The sequence below is a fragment of the Argiope bruennichi genome, chromosome X1, assembly GCF_947563725.1.
Source record: "Argiope bruennichi chromosome X1, qqArgBrue1.1, whole genome shotgun sequence".
Classification (NCBI taxonomy): Eukaryota; Metazoa; Arthropoda; class Arachnida; order Araneae; family Araneidae; genus Argiope; species Argiope bruennichi.
In genome coordinates this window covers 33,702,903-33,726,445 of record NC_079162.1, presented here as the reverse complement: position 1 = coordinate 33,726,445, position 23,543 = coordinate 33,702,903, and the positions used below count along the sequence as shown (strand labels likewise).

The following is a 23,543-nucleotide window of genomic DNA, read 5'->3' as shown; positions in this document are numbered from 1 at the left end:
GATAAAATAATTACGCATTTTAATCACAAAAATATTTTACTATGAAGATATTTCTGGCTTACTCTCTATCACTGGCTTCCTTCTTATTCTCTACTCTTTAACAATACAAACAGGTCAGATTTGAGACAGCACTGCCTAATTTTGATTACATTACTGAATAGTTCAGTTCCATTAAAAAAAAAAGTATTTTAATTATCACAAGAATGACAAAAAGATGTGCAACACAAAATTGCACTGACATATAATTTTAATATTTAATAAATATGATGCTTTTAAAATAATCATTGCAAAAGATTTATAAAACTTAAAAGCTGGGGGAAAAAAAAAGACTTAAGGTAAGTGAAATGATAATACCAGGCTCAAAATAGTGTAAATGTGTTTTAATTACAATGACTATTTGAAATACAGGAACTTTAAACTGTTTTAACAGTTTAGTACATAATGAAAACTTAAAAGGAAATATAAAATGAATGATGAATTTGGAATCATCTCTTCTAGGCCTGAAATTCCACTGATTTCGCTTCTGGGAAATGCATATGCATATGTTTGGCAAATGCCTTCTTGTCACCAAAACGAGCATCGCAAAAGATGCAAACCATCATGTTTCTTTTAACTACAGCAACCACATGATCACGCTTAGAACAGAAAGGCATCGCACTACGGTAATAGCAAATCACGCAGGGTTTCGGATTTTCTAGCATCGCTGTAAAAAACAAAATGAATTGCATTATTTAATGAATGAAAAATTATACAATAATGAAAAGAAGTTTATAAATTTAATATTTCAGTAACATGTATTAATGGCATGCAGTTTATGCTGGGTGCTTTGAAATACATGCAACAGTTTCAGACAAACTGTTAAGAAAAACTTTTTTTTTTTTTTTTTTTTTTTTTTGCATCCACATTTTCTTCTAGGCATTACTTGCTTTTTCTAAATTATTTACCCACAAGTTGGAAAAAATAATTGGATATTAATGAGCAAAAATAAAATGAGCTCGCTGTAAGATCACAAAATGAATATTATTTTTATAAAAAGAATCTTGTTAATTTGAAAATTCTACAAAATGTTTTCTGAGCTAACTTATTTTTGAATTGTAAAAGCATTTTCGTCAAAATAGCTTAATAATGTTTTAATTTTCAAATGATAGTTGTTTAATTTACATATTCTAATAAAAAATCATATTTTTTTAAGCCTCCAAATGCTTTTTTTTTTTTCCCAACACAGAAATAAATGAGATATAGCCAAGTACTGAACTGGAGTGAGAAGATAATTGAAATAATTTCAAACAAATAACCCCCAATTCTTTCTTTTAATCACAACTTCCATCTGTAAATTGTAATATGCAACACATGCAAAAAAACAGAATCAGGTTTGTCACTTAAAACTGAGGGAGAAAAAACGCCCTGCGTTTTCCCCTGTATGTATATTCAAGATACGAGGAAATGTGCAAATAGTACTCATGTTAATTAATTATAATACAATGTGATTTTAAGGAATGGAAAAAGTAATGAAAGAAAGCAACAATTTAACATTATTGGAAATAATAGCATATTTAAAGTACTTTAATATTTCACATACAAAAAAAAAAAAAAAAAAACTTTATTTATTATCTAAAATTCAGCAAGAAAAAATTTATATATCAAGGGAGGGGGAGAGTATATATTACCTCTCATGTTCTATAACTGTAAGTCACACAAAATGAAGGACTCGGGTGAAATAGAACACAAAACATTTTCGTTCTGATACAGATTTAATGATTACTTATGAAAAAACATTGCAAACCATGATTACTTTTTTTTCAATTCATATATTTGGGCATCAATTTCTCCAACTTCTGCAAATTTTTCAGCCATCAGTTTCATGGAGCTAATTCTTAATAAATAAGATATGACATTTTTGTACGGCCTAATGTACATTTTTTAATTATTTCAATTTCAGTGAATGTATGCGAAAATATTTCCAAAATATTCCGATATATACGAGAAATATGGCATTTTATTTTTTCAACAGTCCCATACAAAATTGAAATATTGACTGAAAAGTACAAGAGCTAGTGACAACTTTTACTATTTTCCTGTGCATTGATCACATGTAATTCCACCTCTTCTTTTTATGGTATTGATAAATTAAAAGTTAATAGAAATGCAGAAATAGCCTAACTAGTTGTAATAGACTAACAGTTGGGTTGAAGTATTACTGGATTCTACAACTACTGTGTGCATGATGCCTTTGAGCATTAGCAGATTTTGCACAGTCAAGGCAGGTACTTAGGTGGTGAATTATGGAATGGCCATTGGAGAAAGAAAGGAGGAGATACTCTCTGAACCCAAAATGGCATATGCACTAAAAATCATATATATATATTATTTTATATTGTTTTATATCATGTTATTTCCTTAGGAAACACAGTTTAAATATATAATATAATATGTTAAAAATGAAAAGTGATTGTACCTTGTAGAAAATGTATTCCCATTACATCTACTTCATGCATAAATTATATGATCCATTATTCACCTTGTAGTGCAGTAAATCTCACTGCACATGCAAGTGAGCAGTTGTGTCATATGCCTAAATTTCGCATGCCTTCCCACTATTAACACAGCACATTATGGAAAATCAGTAGATTAAAGAAAACCAACTATTACTTTAATAAGAATAATTCTTCAAAAAAAATACAATGGAAAAATCAAATTTGAAAAACCATTTTTCTACAGATACTCTATATTGATAGAAACAAAACAAAAAACACTTATTCAGTTAACATAAATATAACATATTCCTGTAGGCCCTTTAATAATAAACAAAATGGAAAAAAGATAAACTCGATCTGATCAATAATTAATGAGACATTGGTTGTTCCACAAATTGAGCCATTTTGAACTTTTGAGAGATAAAACAAGAAGGAAAGCAACAGGGAAGATTTTTGGGGACTTCTGAGAAAATGCTTTTCTAGTAGTGGCCTATCAATGAGGTAAAATTCAGCTTTATGTTAATTTTTTTCCTTTTCAAAACATTTGTCAACAGGAAAACATTCTGGCAATCTTCTTGTCTAGAAACATTTCTAGAAAAGGTTTAGAGTTCATTCTGTGATCAATACTCCAAAGAGTGAATCCCACTTGTTATTGTGCTTCTATTTAAAAGGATTCCATGAAACAGTAAGGAATTTTTCAAAAGGATCCTGGATTTAGGTTCTTAATAGATTTCACCAAAATTCATGCATTTTCTAGAATTGTCATTTGTCATCAAATCTCTCTTCCTTAGTATTTGACTAATTGCAAAAGTAAATAATAGAACAGATTTGTAAAAGCTGATTTCTAATTGCTGGGTTTATAGAGGATTTTTAAGCAGTTATGGTAGCAGTACCATTTCTTATCCCTTCAAACTACACAGAGATAAAAGACAGGCGACAGAATGCATTCCAATATCAAAATTTTTTCCACTGATGCAATTCTGAAGACACACCCAAGTTTCAAACAGATTTACAAATATCTTCCAAAAAATAATGGGCATCATTACACTTATTTTTCAAGGTACTAATGAAAATTAAATGCTTTTCCTGGGGCCAAGAGAAAATAAAATTAAAGAAGTATACAAAAGTTGCAGGAACTTAAGATAAAAGCAAAAACCAATCCAGTCCTCACTAGATTAATATAATTCATAATACCTCACTAACAGAATGAAAAAATTCTAAATGCCACACCACATATTGATTTAGATTCTTTTAGATTGATTAGCATTTATTTCCTTAAATATTGTATGTAGACATATTTCCTATTGCAACATTTCCTTAAATAAAATGGGCAGCAGCATGAAAACAGTTTTGCTTTTGAGAAAGCTAACAAAAAAACAAAAAGAATTTTTATCGTTACCCATAGTGTCAGCTAATCGAGGGGTCAACTGCCTCAAGTAGATGAAAAGAATTGGCCAGGAACTGCAGTACCGCTGAAAGGGAAAGATAAATAATAAATGAAAATGCAAGTATTAAAACTATAAATAATAATTTCCATTTCAGATCAATTTAAATGAACCAAAATAACGACACACATTGCCACTCTAAAGTTTTGCAACTAATTCCCCTTCTCCCCAAACTCCAGGTCCTAATTTTTGAGGTCTAACTTCCAAGATTCACCTCTAGGATTCAGATGGCAATAAGATGTTTTCAAAACCTTAGGTTTCTTCAATTGAGTATAAATTCACAGTTTAAAAATATATTTATATACCTTGTGTAGGATTTATTCATTTAAACTATCAAATCAGCTAAGCTAATGAATTAGTAAGTATGAATAAAATTAATAAATCAGCATATATAAGCTAATTTATGGAGAAGCAATTAAAACGAATTGTACTAAAATAATTGTGTCGAAAAGTACCATAATGATCGAAGATAAACAAATGACTAAGTTTGATATTTATAAAAAATATTATATATCACTTATTCATAAATATATTTATAGTTTTTTCAAAAAAAATTAAGTATAAGAGTCAAAAACTAATGTATGAAAATCACTAAGGATTATATCTATCTGAATGTTATAACAAGTTCTTAAACTGAACAAGTAATATTAATATTTACATGCAATTATTGTAATCTAAGGTGATTAGAAAAAAATATATTCATCTGATTTAGCTGAATGTCTCAAAAAGATGGCTTATTTTCACCTTATTCTTAGCTTCTGCAGAATGCCGGTTTTTCATGCTACAGATATCTTTACAACTCCGTTTATGGTTTATTTTATTATTTTTCAGAGAAGAGATCATTTTTAATGAAAGTATGAAAAACACTTTCATAAATGTTTCTCTTAATTACTTTGTTTCGCCAATAAGAATATTTTTATAAAACAATGAAACCCATATATTTCAGGACAAGCTGAATCCAGATATCAAGAACCAAAGTCAACATTGCCATAATTCTCTCTTAATTGCGCTAGGAAACATTTTAAAAAAATATTTAAAGTTAAACATTTAATAAGTGTTACTATTTAATATAAAACATTTTATCTATCCTGATTTTGACAGAAATCTCAAAGATACTGCTTTGTTCAGTGGCAGCAGGATCTCTAGATTCTAGAAGAGTCAACTAGTAAAAATGTACTTTGACACTCAATTACACACAGTTTTACACTTTTAACTACAAAATTTGCAGCTCTAATAAAAATTTATTGACCTTCATCACCTTATTTATATAATTCATTCAATAATACTTATTAGAATTATTAAAAGTATGAGATCTGCAATGAATTTTAACAATTTCAAATCATTTATTAAAGTATTTACAAAACATTCTTCAAAACGTGCACATTTAACATCCATCTATTATTCCATCCTTTAGCCAATTACCTACTACAAAACATATTTTTCAAGAGAATAAAGTTGAAATACATTTCTTAAAGGACAGTTTGATCTTTAAATAATCAAAATTTCTAATCATAACTGAATTATTATCAATGCATTTTTTATGAGAGATTTCTAATAAAAGTAAATGATATATATTTTGAATATTTGGATTTCTTCCAAAGCAACATGAAAGAGAAAACAAAACTCCAAATAGCCAATGAAAGAAAGCAAAGAAAAACAAGTGAAAAGAATGAAGATGAATATTGGATATGAATGCAAGGCAAAGAAGAAACAGTAAAGAGCATTAGTTGGCCAAGTTCCAAAATGCATCTGCTAAAAAGTCAGCTAAGACTAAGCTAAGTTCAAAGGAGAAAGAAAAGAAAAGAAAAAAATATTTTTTTCCCCCTACGATGTATATCAGTTGTATGCAATTAGCAAATTTTCATGCTTTCCAAAGTTATTTAATGCATAGCCCATCCCATGTTTCTCCTATTTGTTAATTCATTTTCCATCTTTTTTTTTTTTTTTTTGTTTACCATTTTCCTCTTTTACATTTTGTTTTGTAATTCTTGCTCTCATTAAACACTGAATTCTCAGTGTAAATGAATAATAAAACTGAAACAGCAAGTTTTTCAATTTAGAGTTGCCACTCCTAAAAACCATATAACATATGACAAATGCAACAACTTTTCACACGCAGCACAGAAACCACTTACTATTGCCAAAAGTATCTAAATACCAAATATGAGGATGATACACAAGAGATATGTCTTAAGAGAAATGAAATTACTGTAAAAGACAATTAGCAAGATAATCAACATTCCATATCGCGTGTTTTCATGTATTGAATAAATGTATAAAATTTAGAGCAGAAAAACTTTACTGCTCTAAAGAAATTTATTTAATTTTTAGTTAAAAATACTTTTATTTTTAATAATTCATTTAGAAAAAAAAGTAGTGTAATAATATCTGCTCACAAGGAGAAGTTAGAAGCTTCTACTGATTAAAAAATTTACTATAAAAAAGTACCTTTATTGAAATATAAAAATGAACAAACATGAATAATGAATAAAACAAAAACCTACAACAATCTATTTTATATGATTTAATTTTTAATCAGGAAAGGATATTTAAAAGAGGGATTAAATACCTGAAGTTGAAATGCTTAAAGTGATGTGTAAAAAAGCTTAAAATTAATATACAGCACTATCCAGTATTTATATTCTCGTCTTTAATGTACCCCTTCATTAGTAACAATTTTTGATAGTTTCCTCAGTTTAAGAGGCAATCAATGCAAGCAGTTTCCAACAATTGATACCCCTTCCTTCCACCCAATTTACACCTCAACTCCCATGAAAATCTTACAAGATGTATAATATTGAATTTTATTTATTGAATCACATAAATGAAATGTTCAACAAAAAAAAAAAAATTCTTTTCACTGCAAACAAGAATTAAACAGTTCCATCTATCAATAATAATGCCTCTATTTCCTTTCTATCCTAATCTTGAACAGAAAGGCATCTTTTTTCTAACATCATTCTTTGCTTTAAACATTTTTATAGGAAAGCTACAATATTTCATGCTTGGGGAGTTTTTTTTAACTTGAGATTTTGACTGATAAACATTCTGGAACATGATGCTCTAAAGCCGCATTCCGATGACCTGTGGCCTTTACAGATATGGTCGTAAATCTTCCAACTGATCCATCATCCCCGCCTGTGGATGCTATAAAAAGCTTCCAGCAAATTGTCGTTAAAATGAATGGACATCAAAGCACCCCGGAAAACCACAAGAGAGGGGAAAGTGTGTAGGTCTGAAGGCGTGTACAGGTCATTGGAACGTGGCTTAAGAACTACAATAAATCTTTGAAATTAATATAATGGAAAACACGTTTTAACAAACAATTATCCTCACTGCATTTAGGCATTTTTTTTTCTAAATAAATTTTTAAAGATTTAAAAGAAAATGATACATGATCTATGCACACTGATACTTCTGGAACAACTCTCTAGTGCTGCATTAAAGTATAAGCCATTTCGATTAATTTTAATAATTAAAAACTATATTTCAGACTAAACAACAAATAATTTCCATAAAATTAAAATATTTTTTTATGCAATCGTCTTACAAAATAGAGCCCCATAAATAAACGAGCTTTTAATAAGCAGTAGTTGGACATGTTACGATTTAACCAAAACAGATAAATTTTTGAGCAGTCAAATTTTGATGTATAAAATTTCCATAATTTAATAACTTTTTTTTACATTAGAATCATTATTGATGAAGGTTAATTGAAAAATAAACTTCCATCAGATTGAATAAATTTTACACATACTTTATAATCCATAAGACAGCATAAACATTAAAAATTTCTGAAAACATTATTTAAGTAAAATAATATATATAAGAAAATACTGAAATGAATAGAGAATACTAAAATATTTTATCAAACAGTATTTAACATAATAAAAATCCAAAAAATTGTAAAAAACACTATATAGTATTACTCAAAAGTTTTTAGTTCTAAGAATATTAAAAAATGAAAAATCTTATTTATTTGCAAAGTCAGATACCCAAATCAAATAAAATATTATTACACATGAATCTCCCAATAATGATTTAATATACATTTCTTAAAATCAACCACAATTATCAACCAATATGAGTTGCAACCTTAATGGTAAAAAAGAAAATTGGAATTTTATTGTATACAAATTTTAATCAACCTTGCTTCTGAAACAAATCGACAAAGTTTGAAGCATCATAAAAATATTAAAAAGTCAGGAATAAATTCTTGATTTTTAATAGTTATATACACCGATAAACTTTACCTGCATGCATTTGGTTAGTAAAATGGAAAAAAAAATCCCAATAATTAATCTCAAAAAGTGTAATTTTTTTAGCAATTGCTTTATAATATAAAGTTAACCCCATACATCTTTAAAAAAGTATTAAGGAATTCACAAATAAAGAAATTTTTGTGTATGCTAATAGTTATCTGTAGATTCATAGCCTTTTCCTAACACTTCTGGGATGGATGCGCACTGAAAGAAGGGACCAAGCAAGAACCGACTGTTCAGACAGCCAGGAGTATTTTCTTTAGCTAAGCCTAATGTACTTTATATTACGTAAAAATGTATATAATTCACAATAAGAACCTTTGCACTGAAGTGAAATAATTTTTAAATGTTTGATAATAGATATCATGTTTTCAATATTAATATAATAATTTTTAAAAAATAATTAAAAAAAGCAGATATTATTATGAAACATTTTATGATTGTGTACTTTATTATGATTGGCATTACTTACATTAAAAACTGATAACTGATGGAAAATATAAAAATGTAAGAAATATAAATATTTACAATTAATACTTTAAAATAATTCATGAATAAAAAAAAACCCAATAACCTAATTCTCTAGATAATGAATAACTATTATAGGCGTTTGTTATTTCACTTACTAATTAAAGAAATAATTTAAAAAGTGCTTACATAGATATTAAATTAAAATTAATAAAATATAGCCAATTACAGAAATCTGGAAGGGCGCTGAAATTTACATTGCTAAAGGATCCCTACAAAGCCTAATGGAACCCTGATAGTAGTTAATATAATTTATTCACTAATAAAATTGAACAATACATTTAACCTACAATTACCTCAAATATTGAATGAAATTCCATTTCACCTACTTTTAGAACATTAAAATACATGAGGATCATTCTAACTCACTATTTATGTTATTGGGTTTTAAAACAATAAAATTAGTCACCTTTAATAAATGAATATATTTTCATGTAAAGATATAAATAAATTTAAAATAGCAAATTTGAGGTATTATTATTTTCACAATATATTTCAACACTCGTAAGATAATCCCTTAACTTATGCTGCTCACATTCATACTGTCATAACATTAATGTAAAATGAATCAGAAATGCTAAAACATGCATAGGATAAATTTCATCCAAACTCTAGAGTGAAAAACGAAACATTTCATTTTTCAGGTACATATTGTTTTAATACCCTTGTTCTGGACCATTCATAAAGTGACAGCAATTCAGAGCAACACGTTTTGACAAATGCTTTGGAAAAAGTAACTACTGTGATGTCAAGAAGTCGACATACGAGTACTTGAGGGTTTACAAATTTTCTATTTAAAAAACACACCCAGCAGCAAGACTATTTTGCAAATTTACAATTGTTTAAAACCAATAATGGATCCTAGGCAAGAGAAAGGCTAGATTCTAAACGGATCTGTTCAATTCTAAACGGAATATCGATTTTAGTTTCCTCAGGGAAGTTACTTTTTCAAACATGAGATCGGCCAATTCTTTTTACATTTTGGGAAAATAATTGAAAGTTAAATCTAGAAATGTGTTAATTAAACGTAATATAATTATCAATCACTAAAAAAATTTATCAATCACACCTAATCAATACTCACTAATGGAGAAAAACTGAGAAGATGCTCAAACTTTGAAATGGCAACTATTCTTTGTTATCGGAATGTCAACAGGTTGCAGTTAATAATGTCTTATTACTTGATGGTTGAATAGTGAAAGCTTTTCAAATTTGATGGATTAAACGTTGCCTGCAGATTTTTAGCAGAAAAGGCAGTTATCTAAATTTTGGATTTTTTTAGATTTATTTTGAAGTTTTTTTGTAGATTTATATTCACTGCAGTTTTTTTTTTTTTTTTTTTTCAAATTATCAACCTTTGTATGGCCAAGAAACTTTAAAAGTACTTTCGGATTTGAAATTTTTTTAAAAGCTAAAGGAGAAAAATTTGGGTAAAAACTAAAAGATAGGAAAGATAAACAAATTTATCATTAAACGCAATAAAGAAATTTTATGATGGTGATTAATATCTGTTTTGCTACGACTGATAAAGGGACGTCAGGGATTGGAAAATTGAGTTCGAGAAGAGATATTGTATGACGGTAGTATGCTTTTAGGATGCTCACTCATTAAAATATTAAAGCGCAATGACTACCCAATTTCGGAAAAATGGCCTTGAGAATTCTTATAACGCTTCATAGGAAAAATGAGGAGAGATGCATAATCCGTGAATTTTTGAATAACAAATAATTTTGCTATTGTTTTTTTTAAATATTTGTTCCAAATATCTAATATTTGAATCATATTATTAATAGGGATGACGAATATTTTCAGAGCGGTTATTACGTAACCAATATCAAAAAGTCACAAATACAAGTGATCAATACTTTTCAAAGAGGGGTGTGATTCAAATCCTTGATACGATCTTACTGATGATATTTCGATTACAGGTTTTGGATCACGATAGAAAGTAACAATCGATACGATATCACTGAAATTTGCCGGAGCGGTGACTTTACTGGAAAGTAAGAATCGATACGATCTGTCCAATGGAAGCTCTCGAAAGAAATCTGTGATTGGATTGAAAAGAGAACGGACCGGTTATTGGAATTATCGTATCGTATCATTGAATTGCATATCACTGAAATTTATCGGAGCGGTGATTTCACCGGAAACTGCGAGGCTTCACTGGAAAGTGCGAAGTCACCGCTCCACTTTACGGGAGTGACCGATATTCGTATTTGATGGTGCACTATTCCATACAGTTCATTTTTAATTGCTCGTGACATGATTGACTTTGATTACATGTACTCTGTTTACTGCTGGCGCCATCTATTGGTAGAATATAGGACTAAAGTAAACATTTTAAAGAAATTATATATATTTTTAACTATCTTTTCCAGAAAATGGTTCACTCTAATAAATAAATTAAATAAATAGTTTTGAGAAATAAATAAAATTTAAGAAGTAAGCTGAAACAGATAAATTAATTCAATCACACGTTAATTAAATTAGTAAATTAAGTATTAATTACAATTAATAAATTTTATATTTAATATTAAATAATAATTTTTATTTAATAATATGATTGAAATAACAGATATTTGGAACGCAATAGCAATATTATTTGTTATTCAAAAAATTGTGGATTATGCATCTCTAATTATTAATTAAAATTTATTAATTAGTATTAAATATATAATTTATTAATTCTAATTAATATTTAATTTACTAATTTTAGTAAAGTGTGATTGCATTAATTTATTTATTTCAGCTTACTTTTTAAATTTGATTTTTTTCAAAACTATTTATTTAATTAATTTATTACAGTAAACCATTTTCTGAAAAAGTTCAATAAAAAAAATACATGTCATTTCTTTAAAATGTTTACTTTAGTTCTATATTCTACCAATAGATGACGCCAGTAGTGAAAGAATATATGCAATCAGAGAGTCATGTCATAAGAATTTAAAAATTATCTATATGAGATAGTACATTGTCAAATGCGAATATCTTAAACTAAAGGTCGCTACCATTAACCGGATCAGTGACTTCGTACTTTCCAGTGAAGTCACCACTGCGATAAATTTCCGTGATATGCAATTCAATGATACGATAATTCCAAGAATAAATGGTCCGTTCACTTTTCAACCCATTCGCAGATTTCTCTTTTTCCCTTTATTCACGTTAAGGGAATGGGACCCTCAGGACACAAGAGAAGAATGTTTTGTGTTTCTGGGATTTTATTTCCACCCCATGGAGGGTCGGGGATAAGCCGATACACATTCTTTTCTTTCAGAGATGTCGTCTACTTTTGATAGCGTAATGTCTATACGGGGAATTGTTGAAGTGCGATTTTAGATTGAAAGGAATCCGTGACTCTTTTCATTCCCTTTCCATATACAACATATTTGCCTGTTGCCGACTTTAAGATTTTACATTAATATCGTACATAAAACTGAAATCGACTGACTCCTTCGATGTCTTTTTAATGCATTCATCTAAGAATGATCGATCGTGTATAAATTTTTAAGCATTATGAGTAAAATATTTTTTAAATGCATTTTTCAGTATTTCAAGACAAAAATATCAATAATGAGGAAACTTGAAATTCATTTTACTTGAATTTGTAACGCAGTTTTTGATCATTCTATTTCATCGCTGCTATTTTTGATAACGAAGCATTATCAGTGTTTATCATGAGGTTTCATGGTATATGAACCTGAGAATGATAAATTGTATATTAATAAAGTAAAAAGAAATTTTTTTTTAAGTTGATTATTTACCACGTATTATACAACAAAGAGGTCTTATATTCTTTTTTGTTAAATATATTTTGAAAAAAATGTTACCGTGTAAATATTTCTCATACAAAATAATACTTTTATGGATGTGATTTCATAGATCCATCACATGAAACCATTCATTTATTCTATACAATTAGAAAAGAATCACTAGATGAATGGATTTTTCTAGGCATAACTAATTTTATATTCCTTTTATAGGCTTTTTTTATTCTTTAAAAAGTATTTAGAAAAATTATAAGCTTTTTTTTCTAAAATGTGTTTTAAATCTAATTTTTAAGTATGGATGACGTAATATATTTATTATGCATTGCTCTGAAATGAAATTTTTTTTAAAATTGAATTTCTCCATTTTCTACATTGTTTAACTTGTGCTGCATTGTTTACTACTTTGAAGGGTCACATATTGGGCAAGATATTGCTTTCCCTTCTGCAAATTTTCAGCCCAGTAGGAATGCTAATTAATTCCCAGCCACCGAAAGCAGTGTCAATTTTGCTTATTTCGTCGAATTTTCACTTTGTGAGAAGAAAAGATCCTTCTTTTTTTCTATTTCTGAAAAAAATTAAAATTGCCTTGTAGTTTCAAAACGCAGCAAATCTGTGTAGGAAGTGGTATTCGTGTTTCATATAACACTGCATAAAACTTACGTAAAAAAAAATATTTATAATTTTTGCTTTGATAAGGTTCTAGTTGTTAATAATTAAATGTGTCCGATCTCATGAATTTTTTAAAAAATGTTTAAACTTATTAAACATTTTTATTACATTGAATTGTAAAATTATTTCTCGAAATTAGGGAGAAAGATTTAATTCCTCAAACAAACAAACAAAAAAAATATGTATATATTTGCATAATTTTTATTTGGGGTGAATTCATTCTTTGTTCAGCTATTAAAATATTTGTATCTGTTTGTGTCTATGTGTGTGTGTGCATTTTTAAAAATAAGTAGAACTGATTTGATATCATAATACCGAAAAAATAGTAGTGTTAGAATATTTTATAACCATTAATGAATTAAAATCTTAATTATTTACTCTGCATTTTTATTAATTTTTATTGCATCACATCTCTTCATAATATTCACTAAAATTTTGCGAATATGTTTGCTTCTCGTAACCTCCAGAAAAATATTTTTACTGTATTAAAATTTTTCAATTTTTTTTCATTAATAGTCTTATTCTGCTACACTGTTCTGCAAGTTTACCGAAGAAGGACTTACGGTTTGAACTTTTTTCACAATTTTTCTATAGGTGAAATTCCCTGCTGCCTTTCCAATAATATGAATGTATATATTATTTATGTTCATAAAAATAAAGAAGAGACTAATTTGATTTGCAATAAAATAATAACTAAGTAAAAATCTTATACGATGTACAACTGCATTAAAATTCAAATTATAACAAATTGTATAATACAATAAGCAATAAATTTAATAATTATTATCAATACTTGGAATGAAGTTTTCAAGCAAATAAAAAATCCCCAGTGTCCATCCAAATGTCATTTAAACATATTTTTTCGGAATGCTTTATTAACTTTCTTTTTTGCATAAAATCGTATAGTCTCCAGCGATCTTGCATTTTAGCTTTTTTTTACATTAAGTCAGCTAAATTATATTTTGAGGACATTTTGAATTGAAATAATTTAACAAAAAGCTCTTATATTCATTTTTGTTAAATATATTTTGAAAATAAGTTGTAAAATGTTATCGTGTAAATATTTCTCATACAAAATACATACAAGCCGGTATTCATTTTACTACTATCATTACTCTCACGATCCCTAATTTTTCGTTTCCTTGAGGATCAATCACTAAAATATAAGACTTTTTTTTTAAAAAAAAAATTTCATTTTCACAAATTTTTGAAATTAGTACCATTTGATACCACTTGAAATTGTAGAAAATTTTTTAGGGTAGATTGCTTTTTTGTTTTCTCAGATTTCTCAGATTGATAAAAAAGTATTTATAGCCATTTTTCGATACACTTGGTTTTTATTCCCAATAGAGTCGAATGTTCAAAAAATAATGCAAATATTTGTCTTAAACTTTTACCAGTTATTTCCTTCTACATAACATGCACTTTAGCTCCTATGAAAAAAAATGCTTTTTCCAAATTCTCATTTATTTAAAATTTGCTCATGATCTCCTTAATTTATCATTACATTTTATAGATCAATTTATGGGACTTTATAATATACATTCATTTTAAAGGACTGTTATATACTTTTCCTCAAAATTTAATAGTGTTTCATTTAAACTCGAAAATTCAATATAATCTTTATCTTCTAGCACTTTAGGGTAAAACTCAAAGGCTAATTTTGTACATATTGGTCAACAGCTTAAAAGAATAAAATTACTGTTACGTATTTTTTCCTAAGGAAAAGTAGAAATTCGATTGGACTGTTTAAATTGCAAAAGTTAAGAAAGAATTTAATTTATAATTTTTAAGAAAAACTTTTTTTAATATTGCTAAATATAACTAACGCTATTAATAATTTTTGTAATGCTAATATTTGAAAAAACTCCAAATTTTTTAATTATATATATTTTAGGCTGTCATTTTGAAAAGAATATTTTTTACAAGCAATTTTTGTGAACATTTTTGTGTTTAATATCTTAACCCAATTTCCTCACGGTTCTTTTTTTGAAATGATACCTGTAATAAAATGGTAAAATTCAATCATATTTTATTAAATTGCTTCAAATTTACTCTGAATGAATTTCATCTTCAAGTATTTAGTATGAATAGCACATGTTCACTCTGCTACTACCGTGATTCCCCGTTTCATTGTAATCTTCAACAAAGACATTAATTAACATTCTTTTATCAAAGAAAACCGTTTGCGGTATAGCTCGCCTGCGTGAACGATGTTTTCTGCAACTATCTCCCCACCCTTACCCCGTAAATTTTTCAACACTACATTACACAAGGGAAAGTATTGATGGTATATATAAAATAAGACATTTTTTGCAAGGCCGTTTCACAAATGCCTCTTTGCTATCAGATACTTTATTGTAGATGTATTTCTACAAATTTTCAACATAACTTTCATTAAACGCTAGGTTGTTCCAAATCAAATTATATGTTAGAAAAAGTGGAAAATTCTGTAATATCCTAAAAATATCCCGAATATAATAATACATGAATGATACAACATATAAAATTATTTGATTTTGATGAAATTTCTGCTTTAGTTATTTTAACCAATGTGACAATAAATCACTAAAAATACATAATTTTTTAAATAAATTTTAATGAAACAGCATTAAAATTTATAAAATCAATTTCATGTTCTACTTTCGAATATTCATACCCTCGTCCACCCTTCCTCATTGGAATAAGAATTTAATTTTAATAAATTTCGTATTTAATTATGTCGGGTATCACATTTTTCAAATAACTTTGAAATCTATTTTGCAGATGTAATGGATTTAATAATTTCTATTAAAACTTTTACATCAATTTCGGTTCGATTTATATCATAATGAGAAAAAAATAAAAAAAGAAAGAAAATGGGAAATTTTCGATGGATCAAAACTTTAATAAGTTCTATTTTAATAAAAATTTCAGTTTTGATTTTTTTTTTTTTCTTTTTGAGCACTTACTGTGTAAATAGCAAGTACAAATAAAATTTGGCAGCATTAAGTTCAATGGGGTCAATTCATGTGAAATTGACACTCTCTAGAAATCGACCAGACCATGTCAACCTAAATGAGTACAATCACAGCGCATCTTATAAAAGCATCAGGCTGGTGTAAACTGCGCTGTGATTGGACTCCTAAAGGTTGACATGAGCTTTCCGATGCTTCCATTTATAGCTTATGTTTACATTATACTTCGAGATCCACATGCTAAGCTTTGCTCTGAGTATAATATATTCTGGTTACGTCACATGTCATGTACTTCTTGCGCATGGCATTTCAGTTTCATCCGCACCGCCTTCGTTGATCAGGCTGCCATTAACGTTCTCCGCCAAGTATGAAGCGGATTTTTTGTTTACATCTGAAGTTATAATTTTTTAGTCATTTTCTTTCCTCTTATTATGTGTTAACAGAGGAAATACTGGTGTGCTGATGGATGCATGCTTTAATGCGAAACACAAGAGTGACTGCCATGATTAAATGTTTTCTTATTTTCCTTTCAACAATCCTGACTTGGATTGATAGCGTTGGTATAGATTTTTTCAAGCCTTCAAAGTCAGTGATATGCTCCGATCATTTTGAAGAATTCATTCAGTGTGTGTCCATTTATTAAATATAGCTGTTCCAACAATTTGCTAGGAAAATTCTTCGAAGAAAAAGAAATCGGTAAGCGATTTGCCGTCAAAAACAATCAAACAAAATCGCGAGTGCATTTCTAATTTACTTTATTCACATTTGATAAAATTTCTGATAATTTTGAATATGCTTAGAAAGTTTTAAAAGGTTTACATGAATATTACATTGCCTTTTTTTTTTTTTTACAAAATTTTATCTAAATTTAATTAATGTAAGTAAACAAACTCCTGTTGCAAAGATAACAGCTGCTATAATGCTAAACTTAGGTGGAAGTGAATATTACTAGTTTTCTCATTACATTTGCATATTTGTGATGGATTCAAAGTGAATTTATATCAAACAACTTTTCTATTGTTAAAAATGAAATGTCAATAATTTATTGTATTTAAACTCAAATTGATTGTTATCATAATATCCTGTTATAACACTGTGCACCTCAGTGATTTCTGTTTTAATAAATAAAGGTCTTTTCATTGAAAATCAATTTCCATATCAGCATTTATTATATCATTTTTATTCCCAACTTCAATACTAAATGCATGCTTCACTTTTTTTTTTTTTCTATTTCTTTAACATATCAATTTTAAATTATAAAATTCTGTGAAAGAGTAAAAGTGTTTCTTTCAACTTCTCTTTATATCCAATTTAACTCCTCCCCCTGTGCATATATATATATCATGACCTTATTCTTGTTTATTAAATTTACTGTATTGTATGTTTTTGTTTTATTTTATGATATTCATTCAATGTAATTTTTATCAATGTAACTTTAGCATTTAAAAAAATTTCATAAATGTTCTGCTTTAAAAGTATATTGTTCAACATTATGTTTTTATTAGTGATAAAAAAAACTGTTCTTTAGTATTTAGGATGTTTCTGTTGAATAAAATTGATTTCATCATTTACATTGACATTCTTGTCATACTGTGTTTATATCATTTCTAAGTGTCTAGAAAAATAAATGTTGATAAATAGTAAATAGTTTTTTGAATTAGTGAGTACATTGAAACATACATTTGATCATATTTTTTCAAATAATTATCACATATATTTTATCTCTCTCTCTCTCTATATATATATATATATATATATATTGTTACGAACCTGTGATGCTGCTTCCCAGCATAGTTGGTTCCATAGGAGGTTCCAGAGTTTGGCGACAAACTTGGCGACCATTTGGCGACTTTGGCGCCAAAATAGATTATTCCCTAAACATTGACAATTTTCCCGATCCGTCCAGTAGGAACCGAGTTACGCCTCGAACGTTCCTGATTGGTTGAGAGGTTTCTAGCCTCGTCTCCTGAGACCTATAAAAGGAGCTGCAGCTGCCGGGGAGTAGTAGTGAACCAGAGTCGTCGTCGTGAATGGGGTCAATTCACGGTCACGTGTCATGTACCAAACAAACCGCTTCTGTTCAATTTTCAATCGTTCTGCGCATGTCGTGATGTCTGCCGATAACGTTGATGAAACCATCGTTTTGTAAATATTACGCTAGCCGATCAATTATGAAAAATTGAATTTGAATTATTTAATCCAAATTTTCGTAGTTATATAATTTTATTTTTTATATTAAAATTTTAATTAGTATTTTCAATGGAATTATTGTTTTTGCATAATTAATTACCATCGCTTTTTTATTCGTTTGGTGCCACTTTATTCTTTCCTTTCCATATCCCTTCCTTTTTTATCCAAAGGATACATTTTGACAAACGACTATGGCAGTGTTTTTGAAAAATTACATATGTTCGTTTTTACATATTATTTAAATATTATTGAACGTTGAATCTTATGAATATAGTTCTTTTAAAAAAAATTATTACTCTTAGATAAATTAATATTTTAAAGCTTACTAATAAAATTATTACATTTTTTTTCTTATGTAATTATTTTTATTAATATTGAGACTTTGATGTTTTATGTTTACTCAGAGGAAAGAACATGAAACTCAAATTAGTATATATTGAATAAATTATGTTTACAATTTCAAATTATAAAATATAAAAGGCATACATACCTTTTTTTAAATCTATGCAACTTAATGAATCAGTTATTTCATTTTAATTTGTAGAAATCATTAAAGGAAAACAAACTGAATCAAATTTTCATAATTTTTATTTACACATTACAAAAAAAATATAGATAAAATATATATGATAATTATTTGGAAAAATAGGATCAAATGGATGTTTTAATGCACTCACTAATTCAAAAAAACTATTTACTATTTATCAACATCTATTTTTCTAGACACTTAGAAATAATATAAACACAGTATTACAAGAATATCAATGTAAATAATGAAATCAGTTTTATTCAACAGAAACATCCTAGATACTAAACAACATTTTTTTTTATCACCAATAAAAACATAATGTTGAACAATATACTTTTAAAGCAGAACATTTATGAATTTTTTTAATGCTAAAGTTACATTGATAAAAATTACATTGAATGAATATCATAAAATAAAACAAAAACATATAATACAGTAAATTTAATAAACAAGAATAAGGTCATGATAAATATATATATATAGAGAGAGAGAGAATTAAAATAGGATATAAAGAGTAGTTGAAAGAAACACTTTTATGCTTTTACAGAATTTTATAATTCAAGATTGATATGTTAAAGAAATAGAAAAAGAAAAAAAAAGAGTCCAATATTTTCTGGAATGAATCTCTTTCTTTCTTACAGAATCCTGAAGTTCTTGTAGCTCATTTTGCAAATTGCTGATTCTGTCGATTATTTCAGAAAAAATAATAGTCTGGAAAGAAGCAGAGTACATTCCACTGAAATCAGAATTCATATAATTTTGCTTAGTAATGAATTCTCTTGCATTTATATACATAACTAAATGACATGTGTTTTCAAAACTTAAATATATATATATATTTCTTATATATAGCATTCAATTTATCAAATTAAGAGCACTTTTAATAAAATAAATCAATTATATATATATATATTATAACAGTCAATAAGAAAATTGGATTTTTAGTAGTTAGTAAAGGATTTACTTACTAAATAAATCTTTAAGAAATTTATTCACTTCCACCTAAGTTTAGCATTATAACAGTTGTTATTTTTGCAACAGGAATTTGTTTACTTACATTAATTAAATTTAGATAAAATTTTGTAGAAAAATGCAATGTAATATTCATGTAAACATTTTAAAACCTTCTAAGCATATTCAAAATTATCAGAAATTTCATCAAATGTGAATAAAGTAAATTAGAAATGCACTCATGTTTTTGTTTGATTGTTTTTGATGGCAAATCGCTTACCGATTTCTTTTTCTTCGAATAGTTTTTCTACCAAATTACTGGAACAGCTATATTTAATAAATGGGCACACACTGAATGAATTCTTCAAAATGATCGGAGCATATCACCGACTTCGAAGGCTTGAAAAAATCTATACCAAAGCTATCAACCCAAGTCAGGATTGTTTAAAGGAAAATAAGAAAACATTTTATCATGACAGTCACTCTTGTGTTTCGCATCAAAGCATGCATCCATCAGCACAACAGTATTTCTTCTCTTAACGCATAATAAGAGGAAAGAAAATGACTCAAAAATTATAACTTCAAATGTAAACAAAAAAATCCGCTTCATACTCGGCGGAGAACGTTAATGGCAGACTAATCGACGAAAGCGGTGCGGATGAAACTTAAATGCCATGCGCGAATAGGTCATGACATGTGACTTTTACGTCACATGAATTGACCCCATTGAGGAGTCGTAGTCGGTCGTAGTCGGAACCGACTGTAAAGAATTGGCCTTCCAGAGATAAGCGGAGCAGCGACGGAGTGAAGCAGGTGCTGAACTAAGCTGTGTGCTACTGTCTGCAGTAGAATCTGTTGTACGCTGCTGTTTATGCTGTTTTGTATGCTGCTGTGTATGCTGTTGTATGCTGCACGTCTCGCCTGAAGGTAATCGTCTTCTGAGCTGCATATAGTTGTCGTCTTTGTGCTGTCCTGTGTGTCTTCGTGTAAATAAACGTCGTTGTTTTATTTTCTACTGCCGCCTGGTGATTGAGCGTTCTTCACACCATATAACTTCCACTATCTAAACGAACCTCGGAAATTTTGTAACATTTGGTGTCAGAAGTGGGATAGTGGTGAACAGTGTATGGTGAAAACAAGATCTCAGGCTAAAATGGCTAATAGCGGTAATGGGGAGTTACTGGCTCTATTGGCTGAGATGAAGAAATCTATGCATGAGATAAAGTCGGACAAGAGAAACTTTTGCAAGACATGAAAGCCTTCACGGAAGAAATAAAAGCCGGATATGTAGACATGAAGAATGAATTGAAGAAAGACCTTTCGCCGTGGAAAGAAATTTTAGAAGATAAAGTTAACAAAACTGAAGACATCCAAGTTATCACAGAAGAAATGGAAGGAAGCAGCGAGAGCCAAGTGGAAGAAAAGACTGAAGATCGAATGGAGACCGGTGTCACTGAAAAGGAGTTTAGCCATCCTGATGATGAACCGAAGTTTAATAAGTAGAGGAGCGAACAGGGAGAATGTCAAATAGTTGCGGAGCTGAAACAGACTTCTCCGACTGAGTCCCCTGGGGTGGAACCGAAAGTACAGGCGCTTGGGGATGCAGAAGATGGACTTTCTTCGGACGGGTCTGTTGGTGGCGACCCGTGCTCGATGCCTATTTATACAAGAGTTAATGCTACCCTGTTTGGATTGGATTCGTCCCAAAGATTAAAGGGACTATCTCTCTGCAAGCCTCTTGATATCTCCTTGCATAGTTTCACGGAAGAAGACTACGTGCCTGGAATCGCTGATCCTTGTTGTCATGGCCTCGATTCCCTCCAAGAATTCGGCTTTGCTGTGGATTCTCCAAGGAGTGTCATGCAAGTAGGTGCCGAGGAATCTCCTATATATCCGTTCAAGTTGTGTCGTTGCAGAAGAGCCCTTCCCGTAAAGGCAGATGTCCTCTTCAGAAGATCCAGTGTGGAGAGCTGCGGACAATTCTCAAGTGTCGAGAATGAGCCGGGAATAGGCGGAGATATTCCCGCGGAAGCTTTGGTGACGAAGGTGAATACCTGGCATTCGAGTGGACTTCAGAAGGCATTGTTGAATCATTCTGATATACGGCTGGTTCGATGGAAGAAGTTCAAAGTGATCAACCGACCAGCCTGGCAAGAATTCATTCCGGAGGACTCTACTACGATCCAGCGGTTCGCCCCATGGGACACATTGCATTTCACGAAGAGAAATCAAGTCTGGGTGTACAATCCGAAACGACGAAGAGGTCCGTATCAAAAGCATTGCGAAGGTTCGGATGGATCGTTAGTCGCCGCCAAATTAGTGAATGATGTCATCTTCAAAAGACCGGAAGTCGCCAAACGCATCAACATCATCACATCATTCGGAAGCCTACGCCAGCGTTTTGATTGAAGTGGGACTGCCCGGGACGTGCAGTCCTTAAGGTTAACCCAGCATAGTTAGTTCCATAGGAGGTTCCAGAGATTGGCGAAAAACTTGTTGACCATTTAGCGACTTGGAGACGAATTTGGCGACTTTGGCGCCAAAATAGATTATACCCGAAACATCGAGAATTTTCCCGAACCGTCCAGTAGGAACCCAGTTACGCCTCGCACGTTCCTGATTGGTTGAGAGGTTTCTAGCCAAGCCTCCTGAGACCTATAAAAGGAGCTGCAGCTGCCGGGGAGTAGTAGTGAACCAGAGTCGTCGTCGTGAATTGAAGAGTCGTAGTCGGAACCGACGGTAAAGAACTGGCCTTCCAGAGATAAGCGGAGCAGCGACGGAGTGAAGCAGGTGCTGAACTAAGTTGTGTGCTACTGTCTGCAGTAGAATCTGTTGTAGGCTGCTGTTTATGCTGTTTTGTATGCTGATGTTGTATGCTGCACGTCTCTGCTGAAGATAATCATCTTCTGTGCTGTATATAGTTGTCGTCTTTGTGCTGTCCCGTGTGTCTTCGTGTAAATAAACGTCGTTGTTTTATTTTCTACTGCCGCCTGGTGATTGAGCGTTCTTCACACCATTTAACTTCCACTATCCAAACGAACCCGGAAATTTCGTAACAATATATATATGTAATGTGTAAATAAAAATTATGAAAGCGTGATTTTGTTTGTTTTCCTTTAATGATTTCTACAAATTAAAATGAAATTATTTATTCATAAGTTGCATAGATTTAAAAAATGTTATCCATACCTTTTATATTTCATAATTTGAAATTGTAAACATAATTTATTCAATATATACTGATTTGAGTTTCATGTTCTTTCCTCTGAGCAAACTGAAAACACCAAGTCTCAATATTTATAAAAGTAATTACATAAGAAAAAAAATAATAATTTTATTAGTAAGCTTGAAAATATTAACTTATCTAAGAGTAATAATTATTTTTAAAAAGAACTAACTGGGGGAACTATAATGATAAGATTCAACATTCAATAATATATAAAAAAGAACATATGTAATTTTTCAAAAACACTGCTATAGTCATTTGTCAAAATGTATTCTTCGGATAAAAAAGGGGGGAGAGGAGGAAAGAATAAAGCGGCACCAAACCAATTAACTATTAATTATTATTATAAACAATTATTAATTATGGAAAAACAATAATTCCATTGAAAATACTAATTAAAATTTTAATATAAGAAATAAAATTCTATAACTAAGAAAATTTGAAGAAAATAATTCAAATTAATATCTTTAAAAAAAATCAGAAGTTTTTAATAATTGATCGGCTAGCGTAATATTTACTAAACAATGGTTTCGTCAACGTTA

At 29.4% G+C, this 23,543-nt stretch overlaps 1 long non-coding RNA gene across 1 annotated transcript; it reads right to left on the bottom strand.

Moving 5' to 3' along the window:
* Positions 1-365: 365 nt before the first annotated feature.
* LOC129958841 (uncharacterized) lies at positions 366-9,936 on the bottom strand. Its single transcript, XR_008783330.1, has 3 exons — positions 9,794-9,936; positions 3,874-3,946; positions 366-703 (listed from the first exon to the last, which is right to left on the bottom strand). It is a non-coding gene; the product is annotated as an uncharacterized LOC129958841 (long non-coding RNA).
* Positions 9,937-23,543: the final 13,607 nt, after the last annotated feature.